Here is a 21,011-nt window from a genome sequence, read left to right on the forward strand (position 1 = left end):
CGGTACTAACTTATTCTGCAAGTGTTTTTCTTTTTGTTTTGCAGGTCATGGCTAGGATAAAGACTGTTGCCCGTAAGCATTATACACGCCGAGTGAGGTAGAGAGTAGAGGAGCAGGTAGGACCATCTCATGTTCAGGACCCCATTCCAGAGCCAGCTCCAGAGTAGGTTGATGAGGCTGAGCAGCCTGAGCAGTTAGAGGAGTATCCAAAGGCAGATCCAGCTCAGTCCCCATCAGCCAACTCTAGGCTACAGTCTTCAGCTTCTGCATCATCTTCTTCAACTGAGACTGAGCATGTACCTTCTCCCTCACCACCACCGGCACAGCCAGGCCAGGTCCACGATAGACCTATCAGGAGATACTCACGCCTTGAGGTAGCGCATAAGTCAGTATTTGATATTGTTTTCTTCTCCCGGTATCTCCTAACCCGGTCAGCTTACGATGATATTGACCGGAGGGGCATTTCAGCTATTTTAGCCCCAGTCACCTGTCCAGTTTACCCACGGCTTGTTCGATTGTTCTACCAGAACCTCTGGCCGGCCCCGAGTAACCTGTCAAAGCTGCACACTACTATTGATGGCCACCCCATCCGGATCACAGTTGATATTCTTGCCAGATCTTCTCGATGCCCACATGTCTGCCCTCCTGATGTTCATTATCCTATCTTGGAGTGGAGGCCTTCTTATGCAGACATAGCCGTGGCACTGACTGGCCACTATGCAGATGGCGAGACTTTCGCCACCCGGACTTATCTGCCCGATGACCTTTGGTTCTACGATTCGGTATTATTCCAAAATGTATTATGGCGGGCTATAAGATCCAGAGGCGTTCAGACTTTTTGGTTGCTTTATATGCATTTTATACAAGCCACTGGGTATCTATGCCGATGATGAGATTGTATTCGACTTACATTAGTAAGGCCAAGCCCAGATGAGCTACTTTCCTCCCATTTGGCCATCTTATCACTCAGATCCTCCGAGATCAGCGCTATCCTTTCCATCCAGATGAGCGCTCAGAGACAGGAGCTTGCCATTATGGCAAGAAAGAGTGGAATAAAAGCTACAATGCTCTTATCAAGAGTTTAATGGAGGACGCAGTTCTAGCAACTGAGGAGCTTGAGGAGGAGAAGATGGCAGCAATAGCCCCAGCAGCAGTAAACGATCCAGCAGACGCCCCGGCGGTTGCCATACATATAGAGATCAATCTGGAGCAGGAGCCTCCAGCATAGGAGTTACCACATCACTCTCCAGCCGGGTCACCATTACATTTCCAGGAGCAGACTCAGGATGCACATCATTCTCCTGATCCAGTGGTACCTGAGGCTCTAGCACCGACACCCGGCTTTGGAAAGCGTATCCAGGCTTTAGAGGACGCCGTTGTCTCTCTTCAGTCCGATGTAGTCTCCATTCACGCAGACACTGTCTCTATCCGAGCTGACATTGCTTCCCAGAGTACAGATGTCATGGCTGCACTGCGAGACATTTCCAGAGACATACGCGAATCACGCCCCACTCGCCCTATCTCATCTGCCTGATCTTTATTCCTCTCTTTCATTATTCCATTATATCTGTGATACATTACTGCTCTTTTGATACTGTTGTGATATTTTTGCGGCCAGTCTATCGGCCCTATTACTGTGATGTACCATATGCTGTTTTTATGTTCTTATTTTATGCATGATCTTTTGGATGTCATATTCTTTTATTGATATATCTATCTGTGACTGACTCCATTATCAGGTGCATCCCAGTGACTTCAGTGAGAGAGTGCTGCCCGAATTTTTCAGGACCACCCTTTTCCTCTCTGATTAGTTCATTTATTATCCTATTTACACTTGCATGTCCACTGTGCACCATTATTGTCCCCTTTGTTATCTGATCAGCTTTTCTCCCAGTGCCATCTTTTCAGGACAGTAGTTAATACCAAGTTTGGGGGGGTTATACCGCCTACTTTGGATATTTCTGTCCTGGCCATTCTTTGCCATAGCCGCACTGGTATACTCTTTCCTTTATTCTATTTGCACATTGAGGACACTGTGCCATTTAAGTTTGGGGGTAATGGGTGTTGTTACAGTATTTGCTTTCAATTCAAAATTTTAAGCATGACTTATGTATTTAAGGGATTTTCTATGATTGGGCCATGACTAACTACGATTTTGATCTTTTGCAAACTATATTGCTTAAAATTTAAAAATTGCTTGACTTGAGAGTCCAATACTCCTTGTATGCCTTGTGGATGCCATTTAGGAGTAAATTTTTCGAAAGATTAATATCTTGCTTGCATTTGTGCTCCACATCATCCTGATTTTGTGATTGTTTTGAGATTCACTCTATTATTCTACACTAGCACAGGCACACACTAGCATTTATTTGTGGGGTACATGCTTTGTTGATTATTGAAATGGTTATATCCCAATTGGGCTAGTAGTGCATTGAAAGCTTTTATCTTGATAAAAGTGGATAACAAACCCTTTTCATTGAGTAGCCGGGATTCTAGCCTCATCAAGCACTGAACTTCTCGCGCCGAAAGGTGAAGGGCCCAAACTCTAGGTTAATAATTGAACTTTCTAAAAAATTAAAAAAAAAAAGTTGCACAAGCAAATAAAAAAGTGAGGACTTCTCCCAAAAGGTGAGAAGTGGGAAATGAATAGATGGAGGTTGTTTTGATTTGTAGCCTAGTTGATTTGAGTTTGTAAGTCCTTAAGGGTGTTTAAACACCTAGTGCCCTAAAGCCGTCCGGTTTGGGAGTCATTGACCTAACGCTTGACCTCGTGGATCGCTAGAAAGCTTAATAGATCAACACATTGCATTATGCTTCCATCTTTGATCCTCTAGGATATAAAAAAAATAAAATAAAGAAAAAATATCGAGTGAAAATAATAAGCGCACCTAGATCAATAAAGCTTTAATAAAAGGTCCACTCTTTGTCTTGATGATCGATACTAGATTTGTGTGCTAGTTTGAGGGTAAGGATGTGATCATTTCTTTAGTTGGCTTAGATAGAAACATATTTGATGCTGGTCCACTCAAAAAGGATTCTAGAGTTGTTTTGATTTGCATGATCATTTTCTTGATGTGTGGAAGACCATACTTGTTTGCTTGATGTTGAAATTTTGGGAGATTGCTTGGAAATGGTTGAAAAATTGCATACTTGAGTTACTTTTCTCCTAATGCTTGTTTGCAATATTGGTGCCTCTTTTGTGAGAATGAGCTTAATGTTTGTGGGTATTATTTCTGGAAACCCTCACGAGACTTCACTCATCCACTAGGGGTAACCTAGGGGTTTAAAAAGCTTGTTGTATACGCTAAATGCAATCGTGTTCCCTAAGAAAGTGGCGTTATCCATTTATTGCTTTCTAGTTCATAATTGTATAGTTGTTCATTTCATTCCTTTACTTTGTAGTTCATTGTTAGGGACAAGCAACATTTAAGTTTGGGGGTGTGATGAGCATTGAAAAGTGTTCATTTAAACCCCTTAAGCTTGAGTATTCTAGGACTTCTATCTATCTTACTTTCCTGTTTTAAACTAATTTCGTATTATTACCCTTTTCAGACGCTTACCCCAAAAATAAGTCAATTCAGCCAAATAAGAGTATTAAAGAAGTTAACTCAAGCTGAATGGAAGAAATAAGCAAACTGGAAGCTAAATGAAGCAAAGTGTGGAAATTCAGCATGTTCGATCGATCTCAGCATTTCTTCGATCGATCAAAAGTTCATCGATCTAAATAGTTTAAGATGGATCCAAGCCCTTGTCCTTATCCAAAAGAATCCAACAAGTTTGATCGATCCAACATTCCCCAGATCGATCGAAATGATTTGATCTTATCCACACCTATCACCCACCTACCACTTTTGTCTTCTTCTCAAAAATATCCCAAAATATCTCAGAGATTTGTCTTTATTCAAAAAGGCGCTGCCAAGTGTAATCAATCTCTGCAGCATTCGATGGATCTCAACCAAGTTTGATTGATCTCAACACAGTTCGATCGATCGAACTTCCCCAAGTCTGAAAAAAGACAAATTCCAACTTATTACAAGTTGGCTCATGGTGCAATCATTGGAGGGACCTTGATGCACGAATCCAGACCATTGGTGTGACATTTGACCTACCTATATAAGGATTTTTAGCCACTTTTAGGGCATATATAGATGTTATAGAATTCATGTAGGTTAGTTGTTATTCATAATATCATATCTCATCTCTTGGAGAGAAGGCTAGAGCTTAGAAAGCTTTACACATTTTGGGAGTTCTTCCATTTTTCTAGGGTTTCCATCAAGAATGAGTTTAATCTTACCATGGAGATAGCCCTTGAGGGTTGGATGACTACTTCAATGAGTGGTTAGACATCTACTTAGGGCTAGAGTAGCCCCTAAGTTTGCTTCCTAGACTTAGTTCTTTGTATATTTTTGGGGATTTATTTGTAACAATGTTTTGATCTTGGATTTATATATATATCTTATGGTTTCTACTTGATGTGTATGGATTAATGTTTTCAATTAATTATCTACTTCTAACCATATGTCTATGTATGCTAGAATGGATGATTCATGTGCTTTTCTCTAGATTTAGTGGAGTTTATGCATGTCTATGTGTATGGATGAAGTTAATCTAGAGATGATCAAAACATAGAGCTTAATTGAACACTCTTGCAATTTATTTGATGGTTCACACTTGTTTCTTGATGGATTGTACCACACCTTTAGCTTACTTAATTAAATTTCATGTCTTTAGTGTAGATGTAGTGTAGTTGCTTAAAATTCATAGATAGGTGGACAATCTACTCTTGTTCCTTGGTGTTCCATACGTATGAATGCATTAGATGTATGTTTCTAGATAGTTATGTGTGCATAAATTGTGGTTTCATTGAATGGATTTTGGTCTCATTTGATAGGTTGTGCTTTCCATTTGATTTGGCTTGACAATCTATGTTTATTTATCATCCATGCCTAGTTTCAATTAATGTCACACAGACACATAAGTTACAAGTCAATTTCCCCATTAATATACAATTGCTAGTGTCTAGTGAAGTCAAGCTTAGTGGTGAGCTCTAGTACCCCAAGTCCTCCCCCCCTATATCTTTCTCTACTTTATTAATCATTGAATTTTGCTTACTTTAATTTCATTTGCATAATAGTTTAATCAATCAATCCAACCAATCTTTAATCACTCGACCTACTAACCCTATATATTGTTTCCATTGCAAAGGCACCCATAATCCCTTGGGACGATCCCTACTCACTCTAGCTATATTTTTAGTTAGAGGTAGTAGTGGCTTTTATAAATTTAAAACTTGGCCACATTGCACACTCACACTCTTAATTCATATATTTGCAAACTTTGGTGAACCGCGGCTCAAACCACCAATGAAGACCAAACCGGCAATCAATAAGCTAGCAAAGTAGTTTATCCAAGCAACAGGAGAAAATGAAGATCTAAAGAAACAGATTGATGAAGGCAAAAGGAAAGCTGTTGAAAGCGATTCTGTCATCACTAAGCTTGAGAAGCAGATTATCATTCTTGAGGATAAGGTAAGTGTTGCTAACTCATTAAAGGAATGTCTTACTTTGAAAAATGATTATCTTAAAATTGAATTGAAATCTGAATAAGATAAACTGAAATGATTCAATTTGAGTCACAACAGTTTGAATAAGATAATCAACATGGGTAAGGATGTGAATGATAAAATAGGTTTAGTCCGTTAGGACCCATTGTTCCATTGGAATACATAATAATTTGTTCGTTCAGGACCCATTGTTCCGTTGAACATATCTTCATTTGCCCTTTGAGGACCCATTGTTCCGTTAGAACACGTCTTCATTTGTCCTTTGAGGACCCATTGTTCCGTTGGAACACATCTTTACTAGTCCGTCAGGACCCATTGTTTTGTTGGAACACATCTTCATTTGTCCTTTTAGGACTCATTGTTCCGTTAGAATACATCTTTACTAATCCGTTAAGACCCATTGTTCCGTTGGAACACATTTTTATTTGTCTTTTTAGGACTCATGAGTTTCGTTGCATTTTTTTTTTTTTTTTTTTTTTTTTTGTGCAGAAGAATCCACTTTGATAAAAGCCAAGAGTGAAGTGAATGGTGAAGGCAATCAAATTCTGACCAAGATCCCAAATAAAGCAAACTTGACAAACTTTTCAGTAAAACTCCATCAAAATCTCAACATGTTGTAGAAGTATACTTCTGCATCCACCTTTGCATACAAAACTCCACCAAAATTTGACTTTATGTTCTTATGCATCTAGACATCACTCTCGAATGTGAAATTTGACTTGAAATTAACAGCTTATGCAAGTGGGCTTGAACATAATCTCCATAAGAACTTGACTATGTACAAGTGCACTTATGCATTAGTTTCGAAAACAAAACTTGATTTGGAGTTGACGGCTTGCACTAGTGTAATCCTCTTTGAAGATGGAGCTTTACCTTATCTTAACAAAGCTTTGTGTAGTCCAAGCTTAAGTTCGGTGTGGACTGGCCTGAAATTTGAATATAATTTAAGCTCATATCAAGGAACGTTGTTGATTTTACCTTCTCTAATTTTTTTGAAGGCTTGGAAGTAGTCCAACTTTGAGTTTGACATGGACCAATTTGAAATTTGAAGATAGTTTATGCTCGTATCAAGGAGCGTTGTTGAGATTTTTTATTTTTTCGTTGGGTTGATTACACTTGGAACAGACCTCTAAGATACCTACGTACCCTGAACAGGGATCAAGTCATCACGTAGTTCAATTATTTTTATTCCAGATAGTTTATACTCGTATCAAAGAGTTCTTGATTTTTTTTTCAGGTAGACAGTTTAAACTCGTGTCAAGGAGTGTCATTTTTTTTCTTGATTTTTTTTTCTTCAGACAAACAGTTTATACTCATATTAAGGAGTGTCATCGACCATTTATGCTCGTATTGGGGAGCACCATCAACAGTTTAGGCTCATATCTGGGAACACCATCGATAGTTTAGGCTCGTATCTGGGACCACTTCAATTTTAATTATTCTTCAACTTTGCAAGAATTAGACGATAATCCAAACTTACGCTGAAGGGCACGGATTATCTTATTGTCACTTTGAGGATTTTCTTCTTGGTTTCCTTAACTTAATGCCCCCTGTGATTTTGCACTTTCGGTTGAAGTCATTGTTGCAGCATGGTGTGTTTCTTAATGCAACTCTATCAAGCTGATGCTTATAATGAAAGATGAAGCTACTTCATCATCCGAGTTAGGAAGTATATTGTTTTCTTTTTCGGACTCACTTCCCTCATCTTCTTGAAGGTTGTCGGGTATATCAGGAACATATTCCCTATCATCATGATTTTCCATGCTAAGCTCCATGTCGTGGGCTCGAGTAACAAGCTCTTCAAATGTACGAGGCTTAATCCCTTGTAGGATGTATAAAAGCTCCCAGTGCATGCCTCGTATACATGCTTCAACTGCAGAAATTTCAGATAAACGATCCTTGCAGTCAAGACTTAGAGCTCGCCAATGGTTGACGTAGTTAACCACGGGTTCACCCTTCATTTGTTTTGTGTTTGTAAGCTCCAGCATACTTACAGTACGACGAGTGCTATAGAAACGGTTGAGAAATTCTCGTTCCATCTGCTCCTAACTGTTAATACCTCCAGCTTTGAGGTCTGTGTACCAATCAAATGCATTCCCTTTGAGGGAACGAACGAATTGCTTGACAAGGAGATCTCCATTTGTGCCAGCATTGTCGCAAGTTTCTACAAAGTGTGCGACATGTTGCTTGGGATTGCCTTTTTCGTCAAACTATTGAAGCTTTGGAGGTTGATACCCAACCAGTATTTTTAAGATGTCAATTCTTTTTGTATAAGGCTTTGAGTAGATACAAGCACTTTGAGGAACGCTACTATATTGTTCTCTTACGTAATTCACTATCATGTCTTAAAGTTGTTGGATAAAAAGTTAGGTGACGGAGGCAGCTTCAATTGTTGGATTAGCGGATATATTATTTTGATCGTCAATTGGAGTGGTCTCTAGCATGGAATTAGAACGAGGAATTCGGCCTTTGCTTGACTCAGCATTGTCATCTCGCAATTTTAACTTTTCTGTCAATGAGGCAATTTTCAGATCTTACTCCTTGAGAGTAGGTTGTAATCTTTCAATTGCACGGGCCATACTCGTCAATTGCTCTTTGTACGAGGTAGTACTTGTCATCATGACTGGCATTGTGACGGAGTCAGAAAAAATCTTTGGCCTTGGGTGGACCAGCCTTAAGCTTGAACTTGTGATTAGAGAAACCTTTAAGGTTGTAGGAACCTTCCTCCTTGCCCCCAGTAAAGTGAAGACGGTATGAGTTTGAGTTGTTACTTTGATAAATTTAGCGGAATCGACTCTCATCGCATCGTGCTATCTTTTGGCAAGAATGGATGATTTGACCATGCTCCACACCATTGAACTTGCAGAGGTGGTTGTACCACTTGACGAAGTTGTAACCTTCTTGCCACCTTTTGTGGTGGTATTGATGTTGTCCGTTATGACTGCGATGTCTTTGGTGGTATTCTTACTCTTCGTCTAAATCTTTTTGAAATCCATGAATTCTAACGATAAGAATTTGTTGAAGATTTGATGTAGGAGAAAAAGATGAAAGGCAGAGGATGTCCCACCGGGCATGCCAAAAATTTGTACACACAAATTTCGTAGACTGCAAATAAAGAACAAAATAGGGAGCAACTAGAATTTATTAATTTATAAAAATTTGAGTACAATCCTCTGAAGTATTCTTTACAAAAGAAAGAAAATATCCTCTAATTCGATCTCCTTTGTTGGTCAGATTCAGGGGCTATTGGAGCTTGATCTTGAATTGGGTTGCTAACAATCTTCTTCAAACATTTGAAGTTGAAGAAAATCACCAATAATTTCTGATCAAGGGCTGACGAAGTATTTCTCGGGTAGTGTTGTGTGGTGATTCGTCAAACTTGTTGAATCACGAAGAAAGAACGGCACGACTTCGATGTGCTTGTTGTTCTTTGTTGAATTTGAGGAAGAACGGCACGACTTTGGATGTATTTGTTATACTTCGTCTTCAGAGTGGAGAGAATTTGTTGAATTTGGTGAAAAATGGCACGACTTTGAATGTGCTTGTTGTTCTTTGCCTTCAGAGAGAATTTGTTGAATTTAATGAAGAACAGCACGACTTTGGATATGCTTGTTGTTGATTACCATGGAATTTTGATGAAGAACGGCACGATTTAATGTGCTTGTTACTCTTCGCTTTCAGGTTTGGGTGTTGGGGGATTTCTGGTCCTCTGAATTTCTGATTCTCTCAATATCTGGATCCCCTTCCTTTTTCCTCCAGGCCTCTATTTATAGGCTTCTTGGATTAATAGGATGATGACACGTGTCATCTCTTGATAAGGATAAAATTATAACTAGCCGGGCCAGTTATATTATGATAATTATCCTTAAAAATAATTATTCCAAATATATTTTATTAGGAATAATTATCTTTTCATTTAATCATCTGGGCTGGGCTAATTAAATAATTTAAGTGGATCAAGCTTGGGCCAATTAAATAACTTAATTAAACATTAGACCCATATTTAATGGGTCAATTTGTCAAAACCAAAAGTCCATTAAAATTTTAGTGTCTACAAGTTCCAAAAGTTAAAGGCAAAGGAGAAGGAATCTGTTAATCTTGCTAATAGAATTTCTAGAAAAAGACAAAAATTGTTAAATAACTATGTTTTTCATTTTTTTTTCCATCTATGCACCATCATTTTTAAACAGGATAAAAGATTATCCAAATGCGGAGAAATATTTAGGTGAGATTTACATTATCTCTTACATTTCTTTCTATAATTTCTTTAACTAAAAACATGATATATGTATATATATATTTCTATCTTTTCCTTTTGGAGCACATTATTAGTTTTTAATGAAAATCGAGTGTCAATGGCATAATGGCATGGTGTGATTAAATTAAAAGTCTTGTTTTGGAATGATTTCTAGAAAGATGTCATTTTAACTAGAGGTGGCAAAATAGGTCAGAAACCATCAACCCGTCCATATTCGTCCGTTTTTTAATGGTTTTGGGTGAACCATATTTAAGATGGGTAAAAAATGGGTTGGGTAATTTTTAACCACTTAATTTGAAGGTCAAGATGGATTGAATATGGTTATCTATATTCAACTCATATTTCACCCAGCACATAATAGACACACAAGACACATCTACTCTATATTGCACTCAACTCATTCTCTCTCTAAAATTCACTCACTCGCGATTAGGGCGGCCAGTTGGGTTGTCCCAACCCAGCCCAATCCCAACCCAACTTTAACCCGAATCAGGGTAAGTTGGGCCAGCCTGAATATTTTGGGCTAGTTTCACAGGTCAATTTTTATTATTTATTTTTTTCCAAATATGCAAATTACATTTTCCTTTTCCATGTTTGTAACCATCAAGATTTTTAAGAAAATTTTATTTTTAAAACATCAATATTTTGGGTGGGTCGGTCAGATTTCACGGGTCTTTTTTTTTTATAACAAATATACAAATTAAATTTTCCTTTTCCAAGTTTGTAAACATCAAAAATTTTAAGAAAATTTATATTTTTTAAACATCAATATTTTGGGCGGGTCGGTTGGGTTTCACGGGTCAATTTTTCTTTTTCTTTTTTTCAAATATGCAAATTACATTTTCCTTTTCCATGTTTATAAACATCAAAATTTTTAAGAAAATTTTATTTTTAAAACATCAATATTTTGAGCGGGTTGGTCAGGTTTCAAGGGTCAATTTTTTTTTTTTTTTTTATACAAATTACACTTTCCTTTTCCAAGTTTGTAAACATCAAAATTTTTATTTTTAAAGCATCAATATTTTGGGCGAGTCGGTCAGGTTTCACGGGTCAATTTTTTTTTTTTTTCTTTTTTTCAAATATTCAAATTACATTTTCCTTTTCCATGTTCGTAAACATCAAAGTTTTTTTTTTAAAAAAAATTATTTTTAAAACATCAATATTTTGGGTGGGTCGGTCGAGTTTCATAGGTCAATTTTTTTTTTTTTTTCAAATATGCAAATTACATTTTCCTTTTCCATGTTTGTTGTAGACACTAAAATTGTGGTCGCTACTATGATAACTGGACCCGCCATGGTTGAGGACCAACTAGCAATTATGGCTCGTTCCATTGAGAACCTTACAAAGACTGTTAAGGAAAAAGACTTGCAGATCGCTACACTGATGAACAAATTGGAAGTTCAGACCTTCGGTGAATTACCAATACAGTCTGGGAATCCTACAGCTTCTACAGCAGTGCCATCTGGGAATCTTACAACTTCCACACCACCACCGTCTGGGAGTCCTAATTCTACGGCACAAGGTACTCGTATGGAGGACAGACAGACGCCAGTGACAGAACAGACGGCTGGTCAAACCAATCATGCTTCTTCAGTCTCTTCATTATCTGTCGAACAATTGCAAGATATGATAATGAATACAATCCGAGCCCAATACGGAGGCGTCTCACAGAGTACTCTCGTGTACTCAAAGCCTAATACAAGGAGAATCGACAGTATGAGGATGTATGTAGATACCAACCTCCGAAAATTCAGCAATTTGACAGAAAAGGCAACCCCAAGCAACACATTGCCCATTTTGTCAAGACTTGCAATAATGCCGGAACTGATGGGGACTTACTAGTTAAACAGTTTGTCCGCTCCCTTAAAAGAAACGTGTTCGAGTGGTACACCGACCTAAAGTCAGAATCAATTGATAGTTGGGACCAAATGGAACGAGAATTCTTGAACAGGTTCTATAGCACTCGTCGTACTGTTAGTATGATAGAATTGACTAACACAAAGCAATGGAAGGATGAGCCTGTAATCGACTACATTAATCGGTGGCGAGCATTCAGTCTTGACTACAAGGACCGATTATCAGAAATCTCTGATGTAGAGATGTGTTTGCAGGGAATGCATTGGGGCCTTCTTTACGTTCTTCAAGGCATAAAACCTCGCACATTTGAAGAATTGGCTATGCATGCCCATGACATGGAGATCAGTATAAAATCCCATGACAACAAAGGTCCGGTGACCACAGAACCACGCAAAGATAAGAAGGACTGGAAGAAGGGCGACAAGTCGTCAAAGACCGCTGCTAAAGATTCTATGGCTATCTCAACTACCCCAATCAAGATATCTGTTAAAGATGACAAAAATGATGATAAAAAACCTCGCCAATTTCAAGAGAGGGAAAGACAACGTCCTACGCTAAAGGAGTTAGAGAGGAAGGAATACCCCTTCCCCGATTCCGATGTCCCTGGCATATTGGAATGTTTACTCGAAAGTAAAGTTATAGAACTCCCTGAATGCAAACGCCCTTAAGAGATGGGATGTGTTAACGACCCGAAATACTGCAAATATCATTGTATTGTCAGTCATCCAATTGAAAAGTGTTTTATCTTCAAGGAGGTGGTGATGAATCTGGCAAAACAAGGAAAAATCTTGTTGGACGCAGACAAAGTTATAACTTCAAATCATACTACTGCTACTTTAACAACCTCTGTCGTGGGGAGTGCTCGTTCGCAACCTTCAAATTCTGAAGTATATTGCAGAACCATCCAGTTTGGCTCATTCGAACCAATCCACATCTATCTTAGCCAAGGAAGTGTACTTGACGTTTCAACATTTGGAGGAGTTTTTCCTCAAGATGATGATGAAGAATGGACTCTGGTGACAAGAAAGAAACCACGGAAGCAACGAGCTGACATTCTGACAGGGGGAAAAGGAAGAAGAAACCTTAATACCGCCATCAAGAAAACACAGTCATCCAAACACGCCTCTATGAGCAAAGGGATCCAGAAGCCCATTACTTTGCAAGAGTTCTTTCCAGAAGGATATCTAGATGATGAAGTTGTGACAGCTTACATGGTTTCAACTGAGAAAACGAGCCCTGATGATGAGAATAGCGAGGATCAAGATAAAGCCCAGACTATAGAGAACCATGCAAAAGATGCAGCCATCATTGAAAAGTCCGATGATGATGAAGTAGCAAGAGGTACGCTTGATTCATGTTATGCACCAATTGTTTTCACTAACGAGGATCTTCAGTTGGGTTCAAAGCCGCATAATTGTCCTCTCTTCGTTTCTGGTTACATAAAAGAACAAAAAGTTACTTGAATTCTTATTGATGGTGGATCAGCGGTGAATCTCATGCCAAAATTTACGATGAAAAATCTCAACATCACAATCGACGAGTTATCTCGTAGCCGTCTTATTATTCAAGGTTTTAACCAAGGAGGACAGAGAGCTATTGGCATGATTCGGGCGAAGCTAACTATTGGCGAGCTCTAAGTTGAAACCTTATTCCATGTTATTGATGCAAAGACGTCCTACAATTTATTGTTGGGAAGGCCTTGAATACATAGTAATGGCGTCATTCCATCGACTCTTCATCAGTGCTTCAAATTCTACAAGAATGGCATACAAACGGTTGTGGCGGACCATAGACCATTTACAGAAGCAGAGTCTCATTTTGCCGATGCCGAGTTCTATATCGATCCCGATACACCTTTGGAAGTACCCATCCCAAGCCATCCGTCTACACAAGAGGTTCAATCTACAAAAACAAAAGAAGCATTAAGTGATCCATTAGATGTTTCAGTGACAGGCATTGTAAAGGTAGCTAAAATGCGAGGGATCTCGATAAAAGCACATCGGACGAAACCTATTTTAAAGTATGTTCTAAAATCTCAATGACAAGAAAGGTAGTCACCTGTCATCGAGATACTTGAAACTAAGGAATTTAAATTGAAGATGTCACAAACCAAAGAAAAAGAAGATATGTAAAAACTGCAAGAAGAGTTAACTCTTCCTCTCACCAAGATTCAAAAGTCTTCGCTTTCCAAGCCTCCGTAAAAGGGTTCGTGCGGTCTTTTTTTTTTTTTTTTTTTTTTACAAATTACATTTTCCTTATCCATGTTTGTAAGCATCAAAATTTTTAAGAAAATTTTATTTTTTAAACATCAATATTTTGGGCGGGTCGATCGGGTGTCAAGGGTCAATTTTTTTTTTTTTTTTCAAATATGCAAATTACATTTTCTTTTTCCATGTTTGTAAATATCAAAATTTTTTTTAAAAAATTATTTTTAAAACATTAATATTTCTGCTCTTTCATTCGCTTCACTCTCTCTAAAACGAGTCGATAAATATTGCTGAGTTTGAGATTGTTTTTTTATTTGTTATTAAATAAAATTTTAAAACATTTCGGGAAAAAAATAATTAAAAAATAATAATAATAATTAATGAGTCCACGGGTCATAACGAGTTGACCCTATACATTTTTAACCCGTTCTGAATGAGTCTTGACCCATGTTTGACCCATCCATTTTTAACCCAACCCAAACCCCGGCCAATCTGTGCCATTTGTCACTCCTAATTTTAACACAATAAACTATAAATACTTGAAAAAGGATTTTTCAAGTACAATCATTTTGCTTCCTAATCGTATGTTGCTGTCCTATAATTAAATACGTTAAACATTAGCTAGGATTTGTTGTTATTTTTTGTCTTACATCTTTTCCCGAAACAATAAGATGTCATTATTATTATTTTTTTTTTTTTGTACTTTCCTATTCACATGACAAAATAATTTTTTAAAATTTTATTTTCAAATCATGTATTAATTTCTTTAATGTCATCTTCTTTTATTAATTATAATAAACAAAATGAAGAGGAGTTAGTATTTTGGTTCCCAATCAATCACATAATTAAATATTGTTGGCTAAATGAAGGGAAAAAAATATATAATTTACTTGCTTGTTGTGCTTGATCATCTTCTTCATATCCTTTTTCTTTTCTCTATTTCTCTTTAAATCAACGGCATAAAATTAAACATATCTTAAAAACATACAACATAATTTCAAATTATTAAATAGATCACATCTCAACTTTTTTTTTTTTTTCATCCACAAATCACCACAAACATATGATAGAATCTTTCAATATCACTGCTTTACTTGATTGTATTTAGTGCTTGTTACACTTGATCGAAGTTAAAAGTATATTAGTGCAAAACAACATACAACATAATTTCATATCAAATCGATATTCTAAATTTTTTTCTTTATTTCTCATTAAATCTCTAACTAATAAATTAGACATATATCAACAACAACAAGGAACAACAACATAATTTCATATCAAATCAATCATATCTCAACGTGTTTTTTTCTTCGACAAATCACCACAAACATATGATAAAATCTTTCTTTTATTTGATTGATTTATGTTTGTTTTACCAAAATCATATTTAAAGCTGGTTACATTTGATTGCTAGTACTCCAATGGGGAATGAAATTGAGGTGGTTTTGGAGAAGAAACGGTATATTGATAAACAAGATGTTTCCAAAATAATAATAAAAACGGTTTTGTTGAAAAAATAAAGGATTTCTAAACATTTGTTATTCAATATATAAAATAAATCAATTCCATTAACAGGAGAAAGATAGGATAGAGAATCTATAGAATTATCTGAGGCATCTATATTTTTTTTTAATTATTATAATTTGTTTGATAAGCGAAGAAAAATTAATCCCCTCGTATAAAATTCCCTAATATATTAGTTTGCTCCAATATCTCACATCTTTACTTTTCAAATAAATAAAATTTTTGTAAGCTCTAAATATAATTTCTTACTAGTAGCATACTGATATTTATTTTCATAAGTGATTTAAAATTATTCTGTTTTTTAGAATCTGTAATCACGTGTAATGCATTGACAATGAGCATGCTAATATTGTGATTTTGATTTACAACTAAAACTTGTGTTAAAACTGTGGACTGAAACCGGTCTCAAACACATTCATAACATCTGATTGTCCAACAAAGCTGTAACGTGAGCAATAGAAATAAAATAAGACAACCACATATATAAACTAAAAGATGTTCTCTCGTGCCATATCATTCTAATAAAATAGTCACGAAAAAAATTAATTCAAATTCTTGGCTTGGGTGATATGTCCCCACCTCCCTAGATATGTCCCCACCTCTCCACATGTAGAGTATTAAACTTTCACTGAGACGTGTGTGAGTATTAAGCGGTCCATAAAACCTTTCAAACCATTAATTTAGTCCGTACCAATGGTTTGATTCAATTTGATTAATGGTTTGATTCAATTTGATTATGGCAATATCAATAGTTTCGCTTGAATTCAAAATTAGTTCAACTGTTAAGAATGGTTCAAGTTTAGCGATAAATAAAAAAAATCAATCGAACCGACCGTAATACTTATGTTACACATACATTAAAGGCTAAGCATGCAATGTGAATGAAATTGAATTGATTTTTTAGATTCAAATTAATAATTGGAGGGACAAATATTCATTTTGAAATTTAGCGTATTTTATTTTAAGTATTATATTAGGTAGGATAATTATATTAAATTCATTTTGTATCCAACAAGAAACCAATTTTATTTGTCTATTTTTATATAGTATATCAACACCGAAGTTTGCTACAAAAGTTGTATATATTCCCTGGAAATCAGTGTGTTTTTGGGAGTTTCTTTATACTCTGTTTGGATCTCAAAGATTGGAAAACAAGTCTTTATACTCTGTTTGGATCTCAGAGATTGGAAAACAAGGAGTCAATGAATATTTACGGTGTCCAAGTTACAATGGTATATCTATGAGGTATAATAATTACAAGACTGGGACTGATGTCCCAATTAGTTTTACAACAAGTAAAAAAGCCCAAACGTGCTTAACAAGCTTAAACACTTAAATCCCCCTTCCAAATTAGCCTTGTCAAAAGAGCACCAGGTGTAAGGGGTGGGCGCTTGCCCGTTAATCTAAGAGTTTAAATTATTAAATAGTGTTGCATACCCACTCATTTCACTTTCCATCTGAATTCAATGAGAGACAGATCTTCCCTTGTAACATTCTCTCCCACTCGAACTCGCAATACTCTCGTTGCGGTCGGGCCACCTTACTTACCTAGATGGCTCACCTGAACGCCTTCCAGGCTGGGCGCTTGGCATGGCACCTGATTAAGGATTAGGTCTAACTCTGATACCAACTGTAATGGGTGGACACTTACCCATTTACCGAAAAGTTTAAATTATTAGATAGTATTGCATATCAACCCATTTATATCCATTTCACTTCCCATCCGAATTCTATGTGGAACAAGTTTCCCCTTGTAACAATAGGTATATAGTATTTTGGGATTCCAGGGAAAATAGTACCCGGGGTACTCCACCAATGCTAATTTATCATTTCCTGTTATTTCATAACTGTTATATATGTAGGGTTTGAACACTTCAATTGGTATAAAGTATTTTGAGGTAAAATTTAAAAACAAAACCATTCGGCTCGGATCCAAAACGTACAATATCATACCATGTGATAGAGTGAGTCGTTACAAATGGTATTAGAGCTTAACTCAGCCATAAGTGTGGCCAACGGGGAAATTGGATCCCAAAGGGTGGTAATTGTGACAACCTTGTGGGTAGTATGAGGCACTGACAGGCTACCACACTGACCAATTACAGGTGCACATGTAACGACCCGAACCCGAGGATCCGAATCCCTAACCGGGTCCTTACACGAACCCGAGGTCTTCAAAAGACATTAAAGTTCTATCCAATGTCAATACAATTTATATATATGTCATCCCAGGGTTTATAGTGCACCATACTACTAATATCACAAAAGACTTACAAATGCAGGTGGATAAGGCTGCGTCGGCCACCACTTCTTTTCCGAGTCCTGAAAAATGATAACAATAATAATGTGGAGAGCCAACCGCTCAATAGGAAATGTCTAAGATACGTATCTTAATGACCTCGTGAATCCATACAAGGGATAGAATACAACTAAACGGGATCATGCCATAGGGGATATCACAGCAACAACAACTATAGTAAGTATGTATACAGGTCATCCAACCATAAATTACACAATGTATGCCAATGAAGTGCAACGTCATGCCAATATTGCTCCCCGTTTTCCGAAATAATTCCGTTTTACCCTTCCAAACCGTTAATGCAACCCGACCCATAGCACCTCTATGGCGCCACGAGGGAAGGATTGGCTAGCTATTCCCGACCACATGGCACCTCTATGGCGTCGTTCTGGGCCTAAGTAGCTCAACCACACTAGGGTCTTTCTCTAGTTCCTTCTAGATCACATTAACGCCACGGACAACTAAGCACCTCCTAGGCTTCTGGTTTTCGCAAACACTTTTCAAAACAATTTTTCCAAAATTTATTTCATTTGCTTTTAAAATAATATTTCCCTTTCATTCCCAATGAAATGCATGAATGCTTCATGCCATCCTTAACCATGACAATAAATACAATCTTTCCATAAATTGAAATCAACCACAATAATATATATAGCATGCGTTCAAGAAAGTTCACAAAGAATCATCTCATATATTGACAAAATAGAATCTCAGCATTTATGCACATACAAGGCAAACACAAATTTCAGCTTAACATGCTTCATCTTATTAATCCAATTAACATATATTTTTAACCAACTGATCACATAAAACACATTGATACACAAAACCCTCAATACCATAAGCAAAATAATTAATTTAAGCATACTTAGAAATAATTTAAAGGAAAAAAATTCACTAAAATCAAAGATAATGTGGATTAGAACACCCCTACCTCAATTAGAAGAAAAAGCTCCATTTTACACCCAAAATTCGAAATCCCAAATGGTGGCCAAATTGAACTTTGCTCCGATCAAAACCTAGGCCTTGACGCGCTCAACAACTTTGCCTTTAGTGGCAAAATCAAATTCCCAATAGTAAACCCTAAATCTAGACTTGCAATAGTGAAAAAAAAAAAAAAAAAAAAAAAAAAAAAAAAAAAAAAACAACAACAACAACAACAACAACAACCTTATAAGGATAGAGACATAAAGTGGCGTGAAAAGGAAAGGGAAGGAATGGTCAGAAGATGACCATTGGGTCAATAGGAATGATCATTGGTGGTGGTGGGTCCCATGCAACATAATAATATCTTCCTTTGATATTGAGAATACCATTGACATAGGTATACTTCCTTTTTTTCCCCTGTGAAGGAGCAAAGAAGATTTCGTCTTTTCTGTGTTGGAAATGAAAAAATCTTGTAGAATTAACAGAGTGATTTGATCCACAAAGAATAGGTACACCTTTTTCTGTGCGGAGACATTTTCCTTTCATTCCAACTTTTCACTTATGGATACCATTCCTTGTTGCAAATCATCGATAGATGTCTCTATTTGAGCATTCGATGTTTGGAGGCTACTTTGGAACTTGTTATTCCAATCATTAACCATATCAATTAAAAAGTTTATACTTGCACCGATCTGGTTTAGATTTAGCAATTCTGAAGTTTCAAAGTGTGGAATATGAGTACATAAATTTGGGTTTTTCCCAACTATATTACATATACAACTTACAGACTTTTGTTGTGCCATGAGAAACAATTAATGGTTCTTAAGACCTTTTGATTATGTTTAGGTGCCTAAAACAGGGTTTCTTTTTCAAAGCCTAAACGTCACACAAAGACAGTCGGCAAAATAAGGAAAATATGAGCTTAAAACAGGAATCAAACATATGAGATTTTTAACTTGCATTAGGTCTCTCTGATACCACTTCCAATCTCCTAGTTGCAAAAATAATAATAATTCTATTCGGATAGAATTAAAAATAAAAAAAATAAAGACTAACAATTCTATTCGGATAGAATAACAAAGCTAACAAAATCATCCATCTTTGAATTTTTTCAAAGAGATATTATTTCAATGAGGAATTATTTTGTGGAGGACTAAAGATGATGAGAAAATATATATATATTGAGGAGATGAAAAAATAAGAGATGAAAAGAAGGAAGTGGTGGGGTGAAAAGAAAGAAAAAATAAAGTGGAAGAAAAAATTGTGGAAAATAGATATGGAGGGAGAAAAATGAGAACTGAAAATAAAAGAGAGAAAAAGGAAGGTAAAAAAATGAGGAGGAAGGAAAACCCAGCATTAGGTTGTGAACGAAAGAATGGAAAACCCAAACGTTAGGTTATAAAAGGAAAAGATCAGGAGTCTTCAATTCTAAGAGTTGAGCCCTAGAAATGTTGAAAGGGTGGGCTAAGCCCATAATGGAGTTACCTAGAGAAGTAAGTCATCCTTTGTGATTAGAGAACCCATGAAGAAGGTTGAACGGGTAAAAACAATCCGCATTGCATGAATTCATATACAACACACTCTTTATTTAGGGGGTTTCTCACGAAGATTCTCTCCTACGTGTCCGTATGGCATAGTATTGTTTGATGTGACATTAGGAAAGGCATTGCCCTAAATGAATTCAAGGTAGAGATACTGTCGGGTATAGGTCACATATATCCTTGGAGGATTCACCTAAGCGTCATGGGGCCGCGACTTTGGAAATTAGGTTGTTCCCGAAAACTCTCATGAGAAGCAGGATACTAGTGCAGGCCATCAATAGCGCTAACCCGCATATCAACTCTAAAGTCAATACTATGTGTGTGACATGTTGAAATTTGGCTTAAGGGATCGAGTTCAAGACGTAGTACCTCAAATAAAGACTGTTTACACTAAGTGCAAGTTCAAGTTCAAAAGACTCTTGCACCCATTAGATAGTATTAAAAGTTGCCCAATTATATATGTATGTATATTTTATATGATTTGGTTTTTTTCAAATAGGTGTGGATTGTTACTACTATTTAATAAAAAATCATAAATATTATTAAAGTATTTTTATTATAAATACTAGGCCTGTTGGTTATCATCATTATTATTATATTTATTATCATTATTATTTTATTTATAACAATGTATTGATGGTACAAAAGAGTTACAGGTTGTAAGCCTAAAAAAAGAGCTTTCTACCATACTTAGTGTAGGACACTTTTGGGAGGTATACTTGAGTGTATAATGGTGTATGGCTGTGAGTTTATCGTTTTCTCTTGATACTTAGAGATTTTATAGAGTATTTTATATTGTGTTCTGGGCAATTTTAAAGATAAGACTAGTACAACT

This window comes from Cornus florida, unplaced genomic scaffold, assembly GCF_030987335.1.
Source record: "Cornus florida cultivar Cherokee Brave unplaced genomic scaffold, ASM3098733v1 CherokeeBrave_3.0.0_Hap2_Chr09, whole genome shotgun sequence".
Classification (NCBI taxonomy): Eukaryota; Viridiplantae; Streptophyta; class Magnoliopsida; order Cornales; family Cornaceae; genus Cornus; species Cornus florida.